The sequence below is a fragment of the Citrus clementina genome, unplaced genomic scaffold (genome assembly GCF_000493195.1).
Source record: "Citrus clementina cultivar Clemenules unplaced genomic scaffold, Citrus_clementina_v1.0 scaffold_3, whole genome shotgun sequence".
Classification (NCBI taxonomy): domain Eukaryota; kingdom Viridiplantae; phylum Streptophyta; class Magnoliopsida; order Sapindales; family Rutaceae; genus Citrus; species Citrus x clementina.
Genome location: NW_006262339.1, coordinates 12,291,403 through 12,311,881, shown reverse-complemented (window position 1 = coordinate 12,311,881; position 20,479 = coordinate 12,291,403). Strand labels below are relative to the sequence as shown.

The 20,479-nt window shown below is 35.3% G+C and overlaps 1 non-coding gene across 1 annotated transcript; it reads left to right on the top strand.

The window, feature by feature from the left end:
• The first annotated feature begins 8,102 nt into the window (after window positions 1-8,102).
• LOC112100449 lies at window positions 8,103-8,206 on the top strand. Its single transcript, XR_002906821.1, has one exon. It is a non-coding gene; the product is annotated as a small nucleolar RNA R71 (small nucleolar RNA).
• The last annotated feature ends 12,273 nt before the right edge of the window (window positions 8,207-20,479 follow it).

Here is a 20,479-nt window from a genome sequence, read left to right as displayed (position 1 = left end):
GGAATGAAATAGTTTTTTATTGCATGGTTAAGAAATGCGATAAAGCCATCATAAAAGTTATTGACATTTAACAAACTGATGGGTTTCTGGTGGATATGCAGATGGGCCCAAGATGCTAGTGTGATAAGTACCTCTAGTGTTGTAAGATCTCCTGGAAGGAAAATAAAAGCATCAGCATGATTAAGCATTTCATTTATTCTTTCTTGCATACCTAAGACGACTAACTCTTCTCCAGTTGATGAGTCAGACGAACTGCCCAAAGGTTTTAGGGCTCTTGGGATGATGCCTAACACTTGGCTGCCTCTGATAAAAGCTGCTTCTAAGTTCATTTTTGATAACCCTCGATTACCTCCTCCATACACCAAGTGTAATTTTCTCGCTGCTATGCTTCGACCAAGATCGATGGCTGCCTCAACGAACTCTTTATGTTTGCCATAGGTAAATCCAGAAAGCACACAAATGTTCTTGAATTGTCTATTTGGAGTAGCTGCCATTGTGATACTTCTCAAAAAATAATTTGTGAGTGCTTGACAAAAAAAAAATCACATTTAAGAGTCTTGGTGACAGTAGGGCACAGTTGTGTATGAGGTAACATGTCAGTGTCAAATAACGCGTAAAGCACGTGGCTCGCGAGTTAAAAAGGAAACAGTAAAAAGGAAAAAGCAAACAGTAATAAAATTATTAAAGACAATAATGCACACAATAAAACAATAGTGAAATAAAATAACAGTAAAGTAAAAGGATATTTATAGGTAGTTGCGACTGTGGCTCACATCTTCCTCTGATTTTTCGTCCAGAAACGGCTTGAACGCACTCTATAGGTCGAGGATAGGCTTCCTATCCAGTTTTCTTATAAACTGGCAAACAAGGTCGTTTATAGTCAGATTCCCGAGACTATATCGTGCATGCTCTTTCTGGAATAATGGTCATAACTGGAGAATCGCTCCTTGCACATATCCACTGGGATGCGTTTCAAGAGACAGAAGGATATCATCCAATGACTCTTTATTCAAGCCATCCCTAATGAATTGAATCTTATCTTCTCTATTATCAGACACCATTCCTAAAGAACATGGGTTTTTATTGTAACTCATTCTGGCACACTTATGACAAGCAACAGAAATTCGTCGAGCTCGTTGTTTTCTTGCATAATTTCCTTTACCACAACCAGGCATGTATGCAATAAATTTTGGAGGTAACTCACCTGCCGATCGTACTTTAGCCTCGATTAACCAACGGATGTAAGCAAGTATGTTATTTCTCATGAGCAATTGCATGCGTTCGGACCGAGCTTTATAGATCGTAAGAAGGGCATTCTGAGGAAGTGAAGGAAATCGCTTGTGAAGCTTCGCTAGAGTCTCGTTTCTGTCCATATCTTCGCTTCAGAATATCAGTTATTATGGGAAACTGAAGTAACCGACTTGATTGTCACGGAGTACCGTTATCCGCCACTTCACCGGGGTAACAAACTAAAGCACACAAACAGAAAAATAAATTAAAACACACAAAGAAAATTAAAATCGTCCTTTTATTGAATTTACCTCAAGCTCCAACTGGATGTCGTAAACACTTCTCTCAATGTCTCGGAGTTGGCGTTCTAAACCCTCAACATAGGCTACTAACTCTGGTGGTTGTAGAGCCCAAATGCGATGTGTTTTACAAAATTGAATCTGCCTTTTGAGATGAGTTTTGACACGTTGAAGTGGTTTAAGAATGTTCAGGAGGAACGGTCTAAGTAATGTACTCATGATTAAAAATGATAAAAGAAAACTTAATAGTTAAACAAACACATTTATGCAAAAATAATTTCAATTAGCAGAAGAATAATATAAAGAAAGAAAAAAATCAAATCAACGAAAAGAAAAAAAAATCAATTCAAATCTGGTGGGTCACTCAAATTTATTTCGGTGTCTTCTCCATGTGGTTGGTACTCTAGATATGGCTTTAATATTTGACCATTAACTTTAAACGTGACACCGTTCTTTGGGTCCTTAATTTCAATTGCCCCATGTGGAAAAACAGTATGAACAATATGTTAACATATATGTTTCCATAATATTGATTTTGATGATAACAAACAAGATTAAGAATGATTAATCTTTTAAGCTCAAATTATTTAATATTCTTTTTAAATAAATAATTATTTTCACATTATAAATGTTTTATATTTAATGGAAAAATGATTTTATGAAATTGATTGTTTTTATTCTTTTTAAATAAATCATTATTTCACATTATAAATGTTTCATATTTAATGGAAAAATGATTTTATGAAATTGGTTGTTTTTCAAAGTTTATGGTTTAATTGAAAGAATTTTGAAAACTTTAAAATAAACAAGTATTGTTTAAAATTTTGGAGAATGACTTATTTGAAAAGTGTCATAGCATTTTGGGCTATACCATAATTTCAAAAAGTTTTGGGATTAACAAAGCATTTCTTAAAAATTCTGAAATTGGACCTATGTGCAACGTTTCATAACATTTTGGGTCGTAATACAGTTTTATAAAGTTTTGGGATCAAACTGTAAATTTAGAAAATAATTTCACTGTAGCAATCACTGTAGCAAACGGCTAACCGTTTATTTAAAAAGGGCTAACCGTTGATTTAAAAACGGCTAATCGATAATTTCCAGAAAGCATGTTCTATAAAGTATTGTTAAAATGATGATTCTGGAAACTAACGGTGAACCGTTTACTGAAAACGGTTAACCGATTATTTTCAGATTGCTAACCTTGAACCGTTTAGTAAGAACGGTTAAACCAAATTTGTTTTGCAGGTCTCTGGAAATTAACGGCGAAAGGGTAAGCCTAAACGGCTAACCGTTTATTTGAAAATTGGCCCAACGGTAACTTTGACCGGCCTAAATGGTTAACCGTTAATGGTTAACGGCGAACCGTTTTCGAGTAGACAGTCTATAACGGCTAGTTTTTCAGCTCCAACTATAAATAAGCTCAATCCAATTCAAACAAGAAGAATTCCAACGATCATCATTGAGCAAAATATTGAGAATACAACTTTCATTAAGCTTTAAATCTTTGTATTCATCTCATTTATTCACACATTGAGCTTTCACTTGAGATCAAACACATTGTGTGAGAGGGATTCATTTGTAATCTTTTTTGTAAAATCAAGTTAAAAGATTGTAAGTGTTGGGATACACTTGGGTTAAGAGATTGGGGATAATCTCTTGTTGCAAAGGTCCATTGACACCTTGGAAGTCAATTGTAAGCGTTTGAAGCCTTGGGAGGCTAGCTTAGTGAAATCCTCAAGCCCGGTGTGCTTGGAGGCGTGGACGTAGGCGGGGATTGCCGAACCACGTAAAAATCCTTGAGTTTGCTTTCTCTTCCTTCACTCATTTATTATTGTGCTTTTATTGAATTTATTGTTGTGTGGTTTGCCTAGGATAATTTTTAAAATCCCAATTCACCCCCCCTCTTGGGTTGCCTAGTTAGTATTTCACAATAAGTAGGCCAGACCAACGAGAGCGTAACTTACCTGGGAATAGGTGCAAGCGAGAATTGAATAAAAGCACTTTCTGACCTGGAGTGAAAGATTTTCTCATAATTTGCTTGTCATGGAAGACTTTCATTCGTTGCTTGTAAATCTTGGCATTTTCGTATGCGTCATTGCGAATTTCTTCAAGTTCTGCCAGTTGTAATCTTCTTTCTGAGCTGACTTGCTGCATGTCAAAGTTGAATTTCTTGATGGCCCAATACGCACGATGCTCGAGCTCCACAGGTAGGTGGCAAGCTTTTCCATACACTAACCTGTAGGATGACATCCCAATCGAGGTCTTGAAAGTCGTTCTATATGCCCATAATGCATCATCAAGTCTTAATGACCAATCTTTTCTGTCTGGCCTCACCGTCTTTTCTAATATGTGCTTTATTTCTCGATTGGAGATCTCAACTTGGCCACTGGTTTGCGGATGATACGGGGTCGCCACTTTGTGAGTGATTGAATACTTTGTCAAAAGAGTTTTGAATGCTTTGTTACAAAAGTGGGCACCACCATCACTGATTATTGCTCGAGGGAATCCAAAGCGTGAAATAATGTTGCTTTTCAAAAATCCTATCACCACTTTGTGATCATTGGTCCTACATGGAATTGCTTCTACCCATTTCGATACGTAGTCAACATCAACCAATATGTATTGATGGCCAAAAGAAGGGGAAAAAGGTCCCATGAAATCGATACCCCATACATCAAAAATCTCAACCACTAAAATTGGATTTAGTGGCATCATGTTCCTTCGTGTAATGCTTCCCATTCGTTGACACCTATCACATGAAGAACAGAAAGTGTAAGCATCTCGAAATATAGTTGGCCAATAGAAACCACATTGTAAAACTTTAGTTGCTGTTTTCTTAGCACTGAAATGGCCTCCACAAGCTTGTTCATGGCAGAATGAAAGAATATTCTGAATTTCATTTTCTGGGAAACATCGTCTAACAATTTGGTCTACACAATACTTGAACAAATACGGGTCATCCCAAAAGAAATTCTTTATCTCTGCAAAGAATTTAGCCTTATCTTGCTTGGTCCAATGCTCTGGAAGTTTACCTGTAACAAGATAATTTACTATATCAGCATACCATGGTAATGCTTCCACACTCATTAATTGTTCATCTGGAAATGACTCATTCAATATTAATGGCTCTGTGATTGTGTCAAAATGGAGATGAGAGAGGTGGTTCGCCACAACATTCTCTGTGCCTTTCTTATCTTTGAATTCTAAGTCAAATTCCTGCAAAAGTAACACCCAACAAATTAGTCTAGCTTTTGCATCTTTCTTTGTGAGAAGATATTTAAGAGCAGCATGATCTGTGAATATAATTATTTTACAACCAATGAGATAAGATCGAAATTTTTCCAATGCAAACACTACTGCTAGCATTTCTTTTTCAGTAGTTGAATAGTTCAACTATGCATCATTTAATGTCATACTAGCATAGTAAATAACGTGGGAAATTCGATCAACTCTTTGTCCTAATACTGCTCCTACTGTATAATCAGATGCATCACACATTAGCTCAAATGGTAAGCTCCAGTTTGGGGCCTGAATGATGGGTGATGATGTCAACAACTGTTTTAATTTTTCAAACGCCATAAGACATGAATCATTAAAGATAAAAGGTACATCCTTAGCAAATAAATTGCATAAGGGTCTAGAAACTTTGCTAAAATCTTTAATGAAACGTCTATAGAAACCAGCATGCCCAAGGAAAGATCTTACTTCTCTGACTGTTTTGGGTGGAGGAAGATTAGAAATAAGATCCACCTTGGCTTTGTCAACCTCAATACCTTTGCTCGAAATGATGTGACCGAGAACAATACCTTGTTTTACCATAAAATGGCACTTCTCCCAATTCAAGACTAAGTTCTTCTCGGTACATCTCTGCAGAACTAGTGTTAGATGATGTAAGCATTGATCAAATGAATCACCAAAGACAGAAAAGTCATCTATAAAGACTTCAAGGAATCGTTCAACCATATCAGAAAAAATGCTTAACATGCATCGTTGAAATGTAGCAGGTGCATTACATAATCCAAATGGCATTCTCCTATATGCAAAAGTGCCAAAAGGGCAAGTGAAAGTGGTCTTCTCTTGATCTTTTGGTGCTATGGGAATCTGATTGTATCCTGAGTAGCCATTTAGAAAGCAATAAAATTCATGACATGCTAATCTATCAAGCATTTGATCGATAAATGGTAAAGGAAAATGGTCTTTATGTGTGACAGAATTCAACTTTCTATAATCAATGCATACACGCCATCCTGTAGTTACTCTAGTTGGTATCAATTCATTATCAGCATTGGTAACTACTGTGACTCTTGACTTTTTGGGGACAACTTGTACAGGACTGACCCATGAACTATCAGAAATTGGGTAAATGATACCTGCGTCTAATAGCTTAAGGACTTCAGTTCTAACAACTTTTTTCATGTTAGGATTTAACCGACGTTGCATTTCCCTAGTGGATTTAGCATTTTCATCAAGGTGAATGTAATGCATGCAGTCTACTGGGTTTATACCTTTTATGTCCGCTATGGTCCATCCTAATGCCCCTTTGTGCTCTTTTAAAACATCCAACAACTTACCTTTTTGTTCGTCATTTAGGGATGATGAGATGATTACCGGCAGAGTACTTTCTTCTCCTAAAAATGCATATTCCAATGTGTTGAGCAATGGTTTGAGCTCGAGTTTCGGTGGTGATTCAGATGATGGGATGAGTTTCTTTTCTGATGGTGCTAGTTGTTCAACTCTTGACTTCCATTTATTAGTGTCCATGGATGGTTCTGAGTCAAGTAAGGCGTTGACCTCATCGACCAATCTGTCAATATCAAAATCCAAACTAAAGTGAGTTAAACATGTTTGTAAAAGATCATCACTAAGGTTTGAAAGAAAAGTATTATCAACTATTATTTCAATTAAATCCATATCAACAATTCCATCATCTGCACTGTGAGGTTGTTTGACAATGTTGAAAATGTTTAGCTTCATAGTCATGTTGCCGAAGGACAACTGCATATTTCCAGTCCTGCATTGAATGTGAGCATCCGCAGTTGCCAAGAAAGGTCGGCCTAGAATAATGGGGATATGCTTCCTTGAATCCTATATTGGTTGAGTGTCAATTACAATGAAATCAACAGGAAAATAAAACTTGTCTACCTGGATAAGCACATCCCCCACAATGCCACGAGGTATTTTCGTGGACCGATCTGCAAGCTGTAACACCACTGGAGTTGGGTGTAATTCTCCAAGTCCAAGTTTCACAAATACTGAATAAGGCAATAAATTTACACTAGCTCCTAAATCCAACAAAGCATTCTCAATTGTGTGGTTCCCTATGCTACATGAGATAGTGGGGGAGCCTGGGTCTTTGCATTTTAAAGGAATTTTGTGTTGGAGTATAGAACTAATGTTTTCTGTTAAAAATGACTTCTTTTGAACATGCATATTTCTCTTTTTAGTACAAAGGTCTTTAAGAAACTTGGCATAAGATGGAACTTGTTTTATAGCATCAAGCAAAGGGATGTTAACACTTACCTGTTTGAAGATTTCGAGAATCTCACCTGTGGATTTTCCCTTCTTTCCTTTAGCTAACCTATGAGGAAATGGAGCTTAGGAACATATTCTCATAGGTTGGTTTCTTCTTTCTCCTCCGGCGATGATTCCTCAACATTCACAGGTACAATTTGATTTTCTTTTGTCACCGGCATCTCTACTTTGTTGTCGACTTCTTTTCCTTTTCGCAAGGTCATTACTGCTTTGACCTCTCCATGCTGCTGTGGTGAACTGGTACTTGCTTCATGTACTCCTTTAGGATTAGGCACTGGTTGACTTGGAAATTTACCTTTCTCAACAGTCATTGCCAAGGTCTGGACTGAAGAAGCAAGCTGTCCCACCATCTTCTCGAGGCTTGAAACTGATTGGGCTTGTGAGTTGAAGCCTGTTCTCAACTCATTTCGTAGTCCATCAATGGTGCGGTTCTGTTGCTCAATCGTGGAGTGAGTAACATTCTTGAAATTCTGGAATGCATCCTCCCATGGTCTGGGTTGAGGGTAGTTCTGGTTTTGATTGTATGGTCTAAATGGGGGCTGAGAGGCTTGAGGATTTTGAGGAATTGGTGGAGCTGGAACTGCTGGTCCATTCTGTTGGAATCCTTGAGACCATGAAAAATTGGGGTGATCTCTCCATCCAGGGTTATATGTGTTGGAGTATGGGTTGTAATTCGATGGCTTTCTCATTACACCTATGGTATTGGCTTGATCTGAGTATGAGTCATGGTCATGTGCCTCTGTTGATTTAGCAGTCGATACCGATGCTATTTGTCGAGCAAGACCTTCAACCATCTCCTTGACTTCTTTGATTCCCAAAGTTGACTCGCCAATTTGAACCTCATTTATTCCCTTAATTCTTCTAGTATTCCTGAGTGATCGACTCCGTTGTTGGGAATTATCCGCTTGTCGCTGGAAGAATTCCCAAATCTCTGATGCACTTTTTGACATTAGCTCTCCTCCACTTGTTGCCATTAGCCATTCTTGCATATTTGGTAGTAATCCCTCCAAAAAGTATTGGCATTGGTGCCATTTCTCGTACCCATGATGTGGACACTTCAAGAGTAGCCCATTGAATCGCTCCCATGTTTCGAAAAATTGCTCGTCTTCTCTCTGTGTAAACTCTGAAATTTTCCTGCGAATAGCATTGGTTTTATGCACTGGGAAATATTTATTCAAAAATTTAGTTACCATTTGTTCCCATGATGCAATGCTATTAGCAGGTAAAGTATTTAACCATGAACGAGCTCTATCCTTTAAAGAAAATGGGAATAATCTGAGTTTAACATCATCGTCTGAAAAATTCTCATATTTAAATGCTTGACAAATGGCATGAAAATCATTCAGATGATTATATGGGTCCTGATTTTCTAAGCCATAGAATGTGGGGAGACAATTTAGCACACTAGGTTTTAGTTCAAAACTTCTAGCAGCTACATTTGGGTATCTTATGCATGATGTGCTCAAATTAGCTAAAGGACTGAAATAATCCTTAAATGGCCTCTCCCGTGGTGCTTGTAAATCCATTTTATTTTTTACTTGTTTGTGTGTGCGGAGTATTTTCTCAAGTTCAAAGTCTATAAGTTCAAGATTGGGTAATAATGACATTCGACCATGCATGCAAAACAAATAAAATAAAAAATAAAGATGGGAACAAAATAAATAAAAATAAAGAAGAGGGAGAAATTACGATACTAACCTTATTGCGCTATTACAAACTTTCTATAAAAATACACAAAAACAAATACGTGAAATAAATTAACTAAAAAGAATTAGTAAGATAAACAAAAATTACAAAGAAAAAAAAATAACTTGAAAATTAAATTACAGAAATTTAAAGAAGAGAAAAAGAAAAGAAATTACTAACCTCTAAATGTAGATTCACTTTTTTTTAATAAAAAAAAATTACAAAAAAATAATTAAAAGAAATTATTCACAAAAATTAATTCTATAAATTAAAATTACTTACCTCCCCGGCAACGGCGCCAAAAACTTGTTGTGCAAATTTTAATGTACTCGCAAGCGCACGAATCTATTATAGTATAGACTAATAGTGACGAGTGTCGATCCCACGAGGAGGTGGATTTTAATTATATATAGAATTAATTTTGTAAATGGGTGGTTGGAATTGTGGTGGAAGTGATTTAAATTATCCTAAAATTGGAATTGAAATGGCGATAATAAATTCTAAAATTGGACTTGCAATGGCAAGAATAAATTGAAGAGAAATCTATTGAAATGACATACTTGGGTATCTGGATCCGTATCAACATGCATCATGGGATAAATAATCCGTATTAATGCCAATTAAATTATGAGGGGGGAATCCACACCTCATGAACCACGCTCTAATCAATATGGTGCTAAGGGCTTATCGTGCCAAATAATAATAACCTTGTACTAGAGGGCCGGTGAAACCAAGGCGGTACTAGACAAGATTAGTATTATTTGTCGACGAGAAGTCAAAACATCCACAAAAACTAGAGAGGAAGAGAAAATAAATTTACCAAATAAAGCCCATGACACATGTTGAGACTTCACCTTCAACCCAAGCTTAAAAGAAAATTAGCCACTCATAATTGAACTAGAGGCAAAATGGAAATTTATTAAAATACGAAGAAAATACAAGATGGAGAGGGAATTACAGAAAATGGAGTCCAAAAATGGATTCAGAGCTATCCAATTAGGGGGGGAGGCCCCCTTTTTATAGATACATGGAGTAAATCATGACCATCGGATTAAAAACAGTTTGGACGCTCAGGATTGCGCCACGTCATCAGTCAACAATACGCGGTTTGACCACGCGGATGAACAATAACGCGGTTTGACTCGGATGAACTGTAACGCGGTTTGGTTGAAAATAATCCTGTGTGATGCATGTACCATACGCGAGATTTTTCATCCACTGATATGTTGCCACATCACCATCAACAGTACATAAGAATTTTAGCCCAACAGGATTGTGACACCTCATCAGTCAATGCCACATCATCGGTCAATGCCACGTCATCGATCCGTCTATGTGAACAGTGTTGTGAACAGTAACGTAGATAGTACCGTACACGTGAATAGTACCGTACATATGAATAGTGTCATTTTTCCTTTTATGCTCCTCCTAAGGTTTTCGACTGTCTTGAGTTCAAAAGTGATGTCCGTTTTGCCGTCTGATCTCTCTTTTATTGTGAAATGACTATAATGCTCCTAAAATACATAAAATACTTAATTAAAATAAAACACATGTAATTAAATCACAAGAAGGTTAAATACATAAAAGTAAGGGTTGTTAGTAAGACTTGAAATGTAAAATGACGGTTTTCTCCTTTATAAATATGCATTTTCTAACACTCAATAGTATCTTACATCAAGGAATCGGTATGTCGTGCAAAATCTAGACAAGAATACTATTGTTGTCAATAATAAGCCAAAACAATCCATATAAATCAGAGATAACATGTGAATAAACTTACCAAATTAAACCCACGAATCATGATGAGGTTTCACCTTCAACTTAAGCTTGAAATTATATTAGCCACTCATTATTTAACTAAGGGTACAATGATAATTTTATTAAAATATGTAGAAAATACAAAATAGAGAAAAAAAATTACAAAGAATGGGGCTCAAATTTAAATTCAGAGTTGTTGAATTAGGGGGAGTTCCCTATTTATAGATAGAATAGGTAAATTATGATCATCAGATGAAAACAATATGGACTCTCAGGATTGCGCCACATGGTAAGCTCTGATTGGCTCGAATACATTATCAGGGCTGTGATTTGGTCCAATAATATACTGCCACATTATTAATCAATGGCATACCATCGGTCAATGCCTTATCGGCATTTTTCGATCAAATAGAATACTATCATCAATCAATACCACGTCATCAGTCAATGTCACAACAACATTTTTTAGTCCAACAGGTTGCTGCCACATCATGAATCAATATCACGTCATCAGTCAATGCCACATTAGCTGGGCCTCACCAATATTTTAAAATTATGATTTTGTTCTTTATATCCTTCTTAAGGTTTTCAGCTATTCTGGGCTAAAAAATGCTATCGTTTTACTGTCCGATTTCTCGTTAATTGTAGAATAACCAAAATACCCTTGAAATACATAAAATACTCATATTATAACAAAACACACACAATCAAAGTTTAAAGGATAAAAGTACATAAAAGTATAAATGTTAGTAAGACTTAGAGCAAAAAATTATGATTTTACCATTTATAAATATACACTCTCCAGCATCCAATAAGATACCTCTATGCCTAGAAAATATTTTAGCTTACCAAGCATCTTAATATCAAATTCTATAGCTAGTTTCTATTTTAATGATTCCTTCTCCACTATATCATTATTTGTCACAATTATATTGTCTACATAGACAATCAATGCTACAACTCCCTCTCCAACTGAGTGTTTTATGAAAAGCTTATGATCTCTTTAGCTTTGTTTGTATCCTATTGCTTATATGACTTTTGCAAATATGCCAAACCATGCTTATGGTGATTGTTTTAAACCATATAGTGTTTTTTTCAATCAGGACACATGATTAAAAAAAAAGCCATTAAATCCTATCGCAAGATCCATATAGACTTCCTCCTCTAAGTCACCATGCAGAAAGGCATTCTTAGCATCAAACTACTGCATAAACCATCCAAAATTAAATGCCAAAGAAATCAAAATTCAAATATTGTTCATTCAGTAACTAGGGAAAATGTATCTTGATAATCTACACTATATATTTCAGTATATCCCTTCGCCACTAGCCTAACTTTATATCTTTCTAAGCTTCCATCAGCCTTATAGTTCAATACAAATACCCATTTACACTCTATAGTTTTCTTTCTCTTAGTCAAATCAACTACATCATATGTCTTATTCCTTTTTAAAGCATTCATCTATTCCCTCATAACATCCTCCCAATTATTATTTTCTAGTGCCTAACAAAGGGTTTGTGGAACTTGAATGGAAGTGATCTCAAAGAGAAAGGCTCTATATGAAGGGGAAAATTTTTTTAAGGATGTGTAGTGAGTTATAGGGTATAAGGGATTTTTAGTAAACTTTCTTGCACCTTTCTTAGTGGCTATAGGTTTATTAGTGTTAATAATATCTGGAGAATAAGGTAAAGAAGAAGAAGTTTTGGTACCTTGTTTTTGTTCACACTCATAGGCTTGCAAATACATATGTTTGGGTTGTAATCCCCTTGTATAGACCTATAATAGACAACCAGTGGTAGTTTTAGGCTAGTGCATTTGAGGAGACTCAAGAATTAGACTCAGTGTTGCTTCATAATGGGAATTTGGATTCGAGCTATCTGTCGGATCCATTGATTTATTTTCAGGTTTATTTCTAGTTATTATCTCTATTTTTTTTATCTTGTGACACTGGAAAAAGAATAGTAAATTTCCTTACTCTGCTCTTCTCTTCAAGATAAGTTGGATTAAAGAAAGATTATTTTTTATTGATTGTGACATTTTTGACCAAAAAATTTTTTCCAAGAGGCAGTATAATAACATTTGTACCCTTTTTAAGTGGTAGAATACCCTATAGAGATGTACTTAAGGGCTCTTGGATCAAGTCTAGTTTATTGCTATTTGTGAATGTAGATGTAAGAAACACGACCAAATTTTAAAGGTACTTTTGAGTAGAATTATTCTTTTGAAAGAATTCTAATAGATAATTTAAGTGACTTTTGAAGTCTATGACTCTAGAGGATAATTGATTGAAAAATATGTAAAAGTTAAAATCGCTTCTCCCCAGTAACTTTGTGGTACATGATTTCAGAAAAGTAGGGCCCTGGTTACTTCAACAAGTCTATTTTTTCTCTCAACTACTCATTATATTGTGGAGTGTCAACATATAAAGATTAGTGAATAAAGTCTTCTTTTTCAAAAAATTATGATAGTTTTTGATTGAAATAATCCCTTGCATTATTAGTTCTAATATATTTAATGCTTACCTCATATTGTGATTTTATCATAATAAATAAAATCTGAAAGATATGACTCACATCTGATTTTTATTTGAGAAGATATACCCAAGTCAATCAAGTGCAATCTTCAATGAATGTTACAAACCCTTTAGCTCCTAAAGTATTGGAAATTCTTGATGGTCCCCATATATCAGAATGAATTAAAGAAAAAGGTGATAATGATATTGTGCTATTCAAAGGAAATGGTACTCTATGGTGCTTTGCAAATTCACAAGCTTCACAATGGAAAAACTCAACATCAATATTTTTAAACAAAGAATGAAATATTCTCTCTAGAATTTTGAATGCAGGATGTCCTAAACAACAATGATAATTCCAAATCTTATCTTTATTTAAATTAATAGAAAGTAAAGATAAAAACAAAAGATCACTACAACTATGCTTGTATGTAAAACAGTACGATACTTCTGTTGCTCTAGCTTGCCCAATTATCCTCCCTATGGTTTAGTCCTAAAAAAACACAATGATCATTGAAGAATGCTACAAGACATTTAAGGTCTTGAGTTATTTTATGGATGGAGAGTAAATTAACAGTAATGTTAAGAACTTAAGACACATTTTCATAGATGAATGAAGAGGAAAGAGCCATTGTTCCTTGGCCTCTGCATTAATTAATAATCCTCCATAATTTTTTTTTTTTTTTGTTGCTAGTACACTGCTACTAGGTGCTAAGACATCCTGTAGAATATGTCATGTGATCTATTGCAGCTGAATCTACTATCTAAGTGTTGGAATTGAATTTTTTTAAGGCATTAAATATATAGAAAATTAGTATTACCACTTTGAGCAAGAGAGCGTGATTTATAATATTTCTCAAGAGTAATGAGGAAATTTATTAACCTTTCAATCTCCTATGAATTGAATAAGCTAGCCTTTATACCGTTTGCTTCACGACCTGGTTTTTTCACATTGGTGAGATGGGCTTGTCCCTTCGATTGATTTCCTTTGAAGCCTTTACCCATTCCTAGAAGCTCACCAAGAAGTTTTCAGTAATCATGTTATGTGTCTCTTCTTCTTGCAGTAGTTGCATTAAAGGTTGTCTTTGTGAGTGAATTTATCTTCATCATTCTTCATGACTTCAGCAACATTTAGACCATCCCTTACAATTTTTCTTTAAGTGATCATCATTGCAGACCCCTTACAATTAGAGTTTGGCATTTTGACATCACAATCCTTCTTCCTTCTTCTACCTTAAATAGGAGAAAACTTCATTGAATGATGGTAATGTATCCTGCAAGGAACCCAAAAATTCTTTCTCTTTTCACATATTGTTTAAGACAGTATCTTCACTACATTTTATCTTGAAATATTGGTAGTAATCCAACTTTAAAAAAAAAAAAAAGGTTAGATTATAATATCAATGGCAGATAAATTACCTTGCTTGTGTTAACATAAATTATTCTTTATTGATTTTGATGATAACAAACATGATTAAGATTGATTAATCGTTTTAAAAGCTCAACATAATTTTCATCTATTTTGACAAGTTTCATAAAGTATTTTTATAAAGATTTAGAGACAAAACAGTCATCTTGCAAAATAGTTCACTGCAGCAGTTTTTGTGGAAAACGGCGATCCGACATGTGTAGTAAACGGCTCACCGATTTCAAGCAAAAATGGAGATTAGCATCTGGACGAAAACGGCACACCGACATTTGTGATAAACGGCTCGCCGATATCAACCAGAACTGAAGGGTAGTCTCCGGACCTAAACGGCGAACCGACATGTGTGATAAACGGCTCGCCGATATCAACCAGTAGCCTCTGGACCAAAATGGCGAACCGACATATGTGATAAACGGCTCGCCGATATCAACCAGTAGCCTCTGGACCTAAACGACGATCCGACATCTAGATAACGGCGATCCGACAATTTAAAAAATTAGCCCAACGGTCATATTGACCAGTCAAACGGCGATCCGACATCTAGCTAACGGCGATCCGACAGTGTACAGAAAGTCAATAACGGCTAATTTTCAGCAACAGTTATAAATAAGCTCATTCAGATTCAAACAAAGATTGATCACAACACGACCATTGAGCAAATATTCGAGAATACAATCTTCATAGAGCTTAAAACACATTCTCTCTTCATCTATTCACAAATTGGGCATTGATTTGTAATCTTAAATATTGTGTGAGAAAAACAATTTGTAATCTTTTACTTTGAGTGATTGTAAGTGTTGGGATACACTTGGGTTAAGAGATTAGGGATAATCTCTTGTTGTAAAGGTTTATTGACACATTGGAAGTCAAGTGTAAGCATTTGAAGCCTTGGAGGCTTGCTTAGTGGAATCCTCAAGCCCGGAAAGCTTGGAGGCGTGGACGTAGGCGAGGTTGGTCGAACCACGTAAAAATCTCGGTGTTTGAATCCCTCTTCCCTTATCTTTTTATATTGTGATCATCTTAATTGTTATTACTTTGAATTTGATTTATAATTGCATTAAGTTTTTCTTTAATAAATTGAATAATTTTTTAGAAACCCAATTCACCCCCCCTCCTGGGTTGCATACTTGTATTTCAATTGGTATCAGAGCCTCGTTCTCTTGTTAAGACTTAATCGTCTAGAGTAAAAGATCCATGGCAACCCTAAATGACTCAACCTTTAGAGAAGGGCAATCCACAACTAGACCACCATTTTTCGATGGTAATGACTATGCTTATTGGAAAACTAGAATGAGAATCTATTTGCAAGCATTAGATTATGAAATTTGGGAAGTTGTTTGTGATGGTCCATTCATGCCTATGTTCAAAGATGAAGTAGGAGATGATATTCCTAAACCATCGAGTCAATGGAGTGAGTTAGAAAAGAGAAAGATGTCTCTAAACTCCAAGGCTATGAATGCTTTGTTTTGTGCCCTTGATAAGAAAGAATTCCATAGAGTATCTAGTTGTGAAAGTGCACAAGAAATATGGAATAAACTTGAAGTTGTCTATGAAGGGACAAGTCAAGTTAAAGAGTCTAAAATCAGTAGATACACTCGTCAATATGAGCTGTTCTAAATAGAACAAAATGAGAATGTGTATTCTATGTATACTAGATTCACGGACATAGTGAACACTTTAGGTGCCTTGGGGAAGACCTTTTCAAATAGTGAGAAAGTTAAGAAAATCATTAGGTCACTTCCAAAAGAATGGAGACCTAAAAGAACTGCCATTGAAGAGGCTAAAGATTTAAATATTTTACTTCTTGATGATTTAATTGGTTCTCTCATTTCATATGAAGAGGATTTAGCTGCAGAAAAAGGACATGAGGAGAAGAAGAAAAGCATTGCTCTCAAAGCTTCAAAATATGAGAATGATGGGGAAAGTGAACCGGATGATGAAGAGCTAACCATGCTAGCAAGGAGGTTCAGAAAATTCTTCAAGAAAACCGGAGAGCGAAGAAATTTCAGAAACTTCAAGAACCATAGGGAGAAGAAGGAGGCAATCACATGCTATGAATGCAAGAAGCCTGGACATATAAGATCGGAGTGCCCACTTATCAACAAACTCAAGAAGAAAGCAATGGTTGCAACTTGGGATGATAGTGAGGAAGAATCAAGTGATGAAGAAGGATTGCAAGAAGTATCAAACCTAGCACTCATGGCAATAAGAGGGGATGATGATCTCAATGAGGTAAGTGATCCCACCTATGATGAATTGTATGATGCTTTTAAAGATTTGCATGATGAGTTGACGAAGATTGGTAAAAAGAATGTATGTCTTAAAAAGGAAATGGCAAAGCTTAAAAATGAAAATGAATCTCTAAATGCAAGAATTGTATGCCTAGAAGTAGGGAACAAAACATTGCATGATGAAATTGCATTATCAAATGAGAAACCTAACATCTTGCATGAGCATTTAGAATCACACATATATGAGTTGAAAAATGAGAACGAAATGCTTAAGAAAAAGAGTAATGAATTGAATGAAATTGTTTTGAAATTTACAAATGGGCAAAAGATGTTGGAAAATATGCTTAACTCACAAAAATGTGTTTTTGATAAAGGAGGACTTGAATATAAGCCTAACTTGAAGCAAAAGTATTATAAGAATTATTTTGTTAAAGCTACCTCCACAAATGATCATAAGATTGTATGTCACTATTGTAATAAAAATGGTCACATGAAATATAGATGTCCCGTGAAAAGAAATGCATATTATGGTGTCAAATGCATTTGGGTTCCAAAAGGAACCATTGCTAACTCTCAAGGACCCAAAAAGCTTTGGGTACCTAAAACTTGAGATTTTTTTTTCTTGTAGGGATTGAAGAAGAAGAAAAATAAATGGTACTTGGACAGCGGTTGTTCAAGGCACATGACCGGAAACTATGCATGGTTCTCAAGCTTCACCAAAGTTGAAAATGGTGGAGACGTATCTTTTGGAGACAACTCAAAAGGAAAAATTCTTGGAATTGGAAATGTTGGTAAAGTCTCTTCAACTCTAATTGAGAATGTATGTTTGGTTGAGAACTTGAAACACAACTTAATTAGCATTAGTCAATTATGTGACAAAGGTTATAAAGTTATCTTTGATAAATTTAGTTGTGTTATTGAGAACTCATGTGATGGCAAAACCTTATTTGTTGGAAATGGATGTGGTAATGTTTATATCATTGACATAGAATGTGCATCTACTCTTGATAAATGTTTTTCGGCATTGCATGATGATTGTTGGTTATGGCATAGAAGGTTAGGACATGCAAGTATGGATTTGATTTCAAAAATTTCGAAAGATGATTTAGTTAAAGGTCTTCCGAAAATTAGTTTTCAAAGGGATAAGATTTGTGAAGCTTGTCAATTTGGAAAACAAATTAAAACTTCTTTCAAGAATAAAAACCATATTTCTACTTCAAAACCACTTGAACTTCTTCACATAGATCTTTTTGGGCCATCTAGATATGCAAGTCTAAATGGCAAATATTATGCATTTGTGATAGTGGATGATTATTCTAGATATACATGTGTATTATTCTTAGCCAATAAGGATGATGCTCTTGATGCTTTTAAAGTGCTTTGTAAGAAATTACAAAATGAAAAAGGGCATGGTATTGTATGCATTAGGAGTGATCATGGAGGAGAATTTGAAAATCATGCATTTGAGAGTTTTTGCAATAATTTAGGCATTGAGCATCAATTTTCATCACCTAGAACTCCACAACAAAATGGAGTTGTTGAGAGAAAGAATAGGTCTATTCAAGAAATGGCTAGGACCATGTTAAATGAAAATGCATTACCAAAATCTTTTTGGGCCGAAGCCGTCAACACCGCTTGTTATGTTTTAAATCGGGTGTTGATTAGACCTAATCTTAATAAAACTCCATATGAGCTTTGGAAAGATAGAAAATCCAACATTGGCTATTTTAAAGTTTTTGGATGCAAATGTTTTGTTTTGAACACAAAAGATAATCTTGGTAAATTTGATCCAAAATCTGATGTTGGTATTTTTCTTGGTTATTCAAATTCAAGCAAAGCTTATAGAGTCTATAACAAAAGAACTTTAGTTGTGGAGGAGTCCATGCATGTTACGTTTGATGAATCTAACCCCTCCTCTGCGGAGAAATGAGTTGCTAATGATGATGCAGATGGAGAGTTACAAGAAGAATCATCAAAAGAGAATCAAGAGAATGCACCACAAGAAAATCAAGAAGATAGGCAAGAAGAACAAACCAATACGGAGCTGGAGCAACAAGAAGGTATTTCTCAAACACTCCCCAAGGAGTGGAGGTATGTCTCTTCTCATCCTAAAGATGTAATTTTAGGAGATCCCTCACGAGGTGTTACAACTAGATCATCTCTTAAGAATACTTGTGAGCATAATGCATTTATCTCTCAAATTGAACCCAAATCCTTTGCGGATGCGGAAAATGATGAATCTTGGATTATGGCAATGCAAGAGGAGTTAAATCAATTTGAAAGAAACAATGTGTGGGAATTAGTTCCTAAACCGGAACATCAATCTGTCATAGGCACTAAATGGGTATTTAGAAATAAGATGGATGAATCCGGGGTGGTTGTAAGAAATAAAGCTAGATTAGTGGCTCAAGGTTACAACCAAGAAGAAGGAATTGATTTTGATGAAACTTTTGCACCCGTTGCTAGACTAGAATCAATTAGAATGTTGTTGGCATTTGCATGTCATAAAGATTTCATCTTATTTCAAATGAATGTGAAAAGTGCTTTCCTAAATGGGTATATTATGGAAGAAGTGTATGTAAAACAACCCCCTGGTTTTGAAAATGAAAAGTTTCCAAATCATGTTTATAAGTTGCTTAAAGCCTTGTATGGATTAAAACAAGCACCTAGAGCATGGTATGATAGACTTAAAAATTTCTTGCTAGAAAATGATTTTTCTATGGGTAAAGCGGATACTACTCTATTTGTTAAGCATAAGAACCAAGACATACTTATTGTTCAAATTTATGTTGATGATATTATTTTTGGTTCTACTAATGAGTTGTTGTGTAAAGAATTTTCATCGTGTATGAGCAAAGAATTTGAGATGAGTATGATGGGAGAGTTGAAGTACTTCCTTGGACTTCAAATCAAACAAAACGAGGAAGGAATTTTCATAAATCAAGCCAAGTACGTAAAAGATCTACTCAAACGATTCGGCATTGATGACTCAAAGACCAAAAATACACCAATGAGCACAACAACCAAGCTGGACAAAGATGAAAAAAGCAAAGAAGTGGATATCAAAATGTATCGAGGTATGATCGGATCCCTACTTTATTTGACTGCAAGTAGACCCGATATCATGTTTAGTGTATGTTTGTGTGCAAGATTTCAGTCTTGTCCCAAGGAATCTCATTTGCTTGCTGTTAAAAGAATTTTCCGTTATTTGAGTGGAACCATAGATTTTTGCCTTTGGTATCCTAGGGGAACTCATATAGATTTAACATGTTATTCGGATGCGGACTTTGCCGGTTATAAAGTGGATAGGAAGAGCACTAGTGGTACTTGCTATATTCTAGGACACTCTCTTGTTTCATGGTTTAGCAAGAAGCAAAATTCTGTCGCACTTTCAACTACCGAGGCTGAATATATAGCTGCCGGAAGTTGTTGTGCACAAGCACTTTGGATGAAACAAACACTTAGAGATTATGGCATTAATCTTGAACAAATTCCTATTAAGTGTGATAATACTAGTGCTATTAATCTTTCAAAGAATCCCATTCAACACTCTCGAACCAAGCATATAGAAATAAGACATCATTTCTTGAGAGATCATGTTCTAAAGAGAGACATTGCATTAGAGTTTATTTCTACGGAAAAACAACTTGCCGATATTTTTACAAAACCACTTTGCGAAGAACAATTTTCCAAAATTCGGCATGAACTTGGGATGATGAAATTTTCACATTAACATCTTTATTCATGCTATTGAGTCTATTAACATTGATTGATCTATGACTTGATGCTTTAATATCTA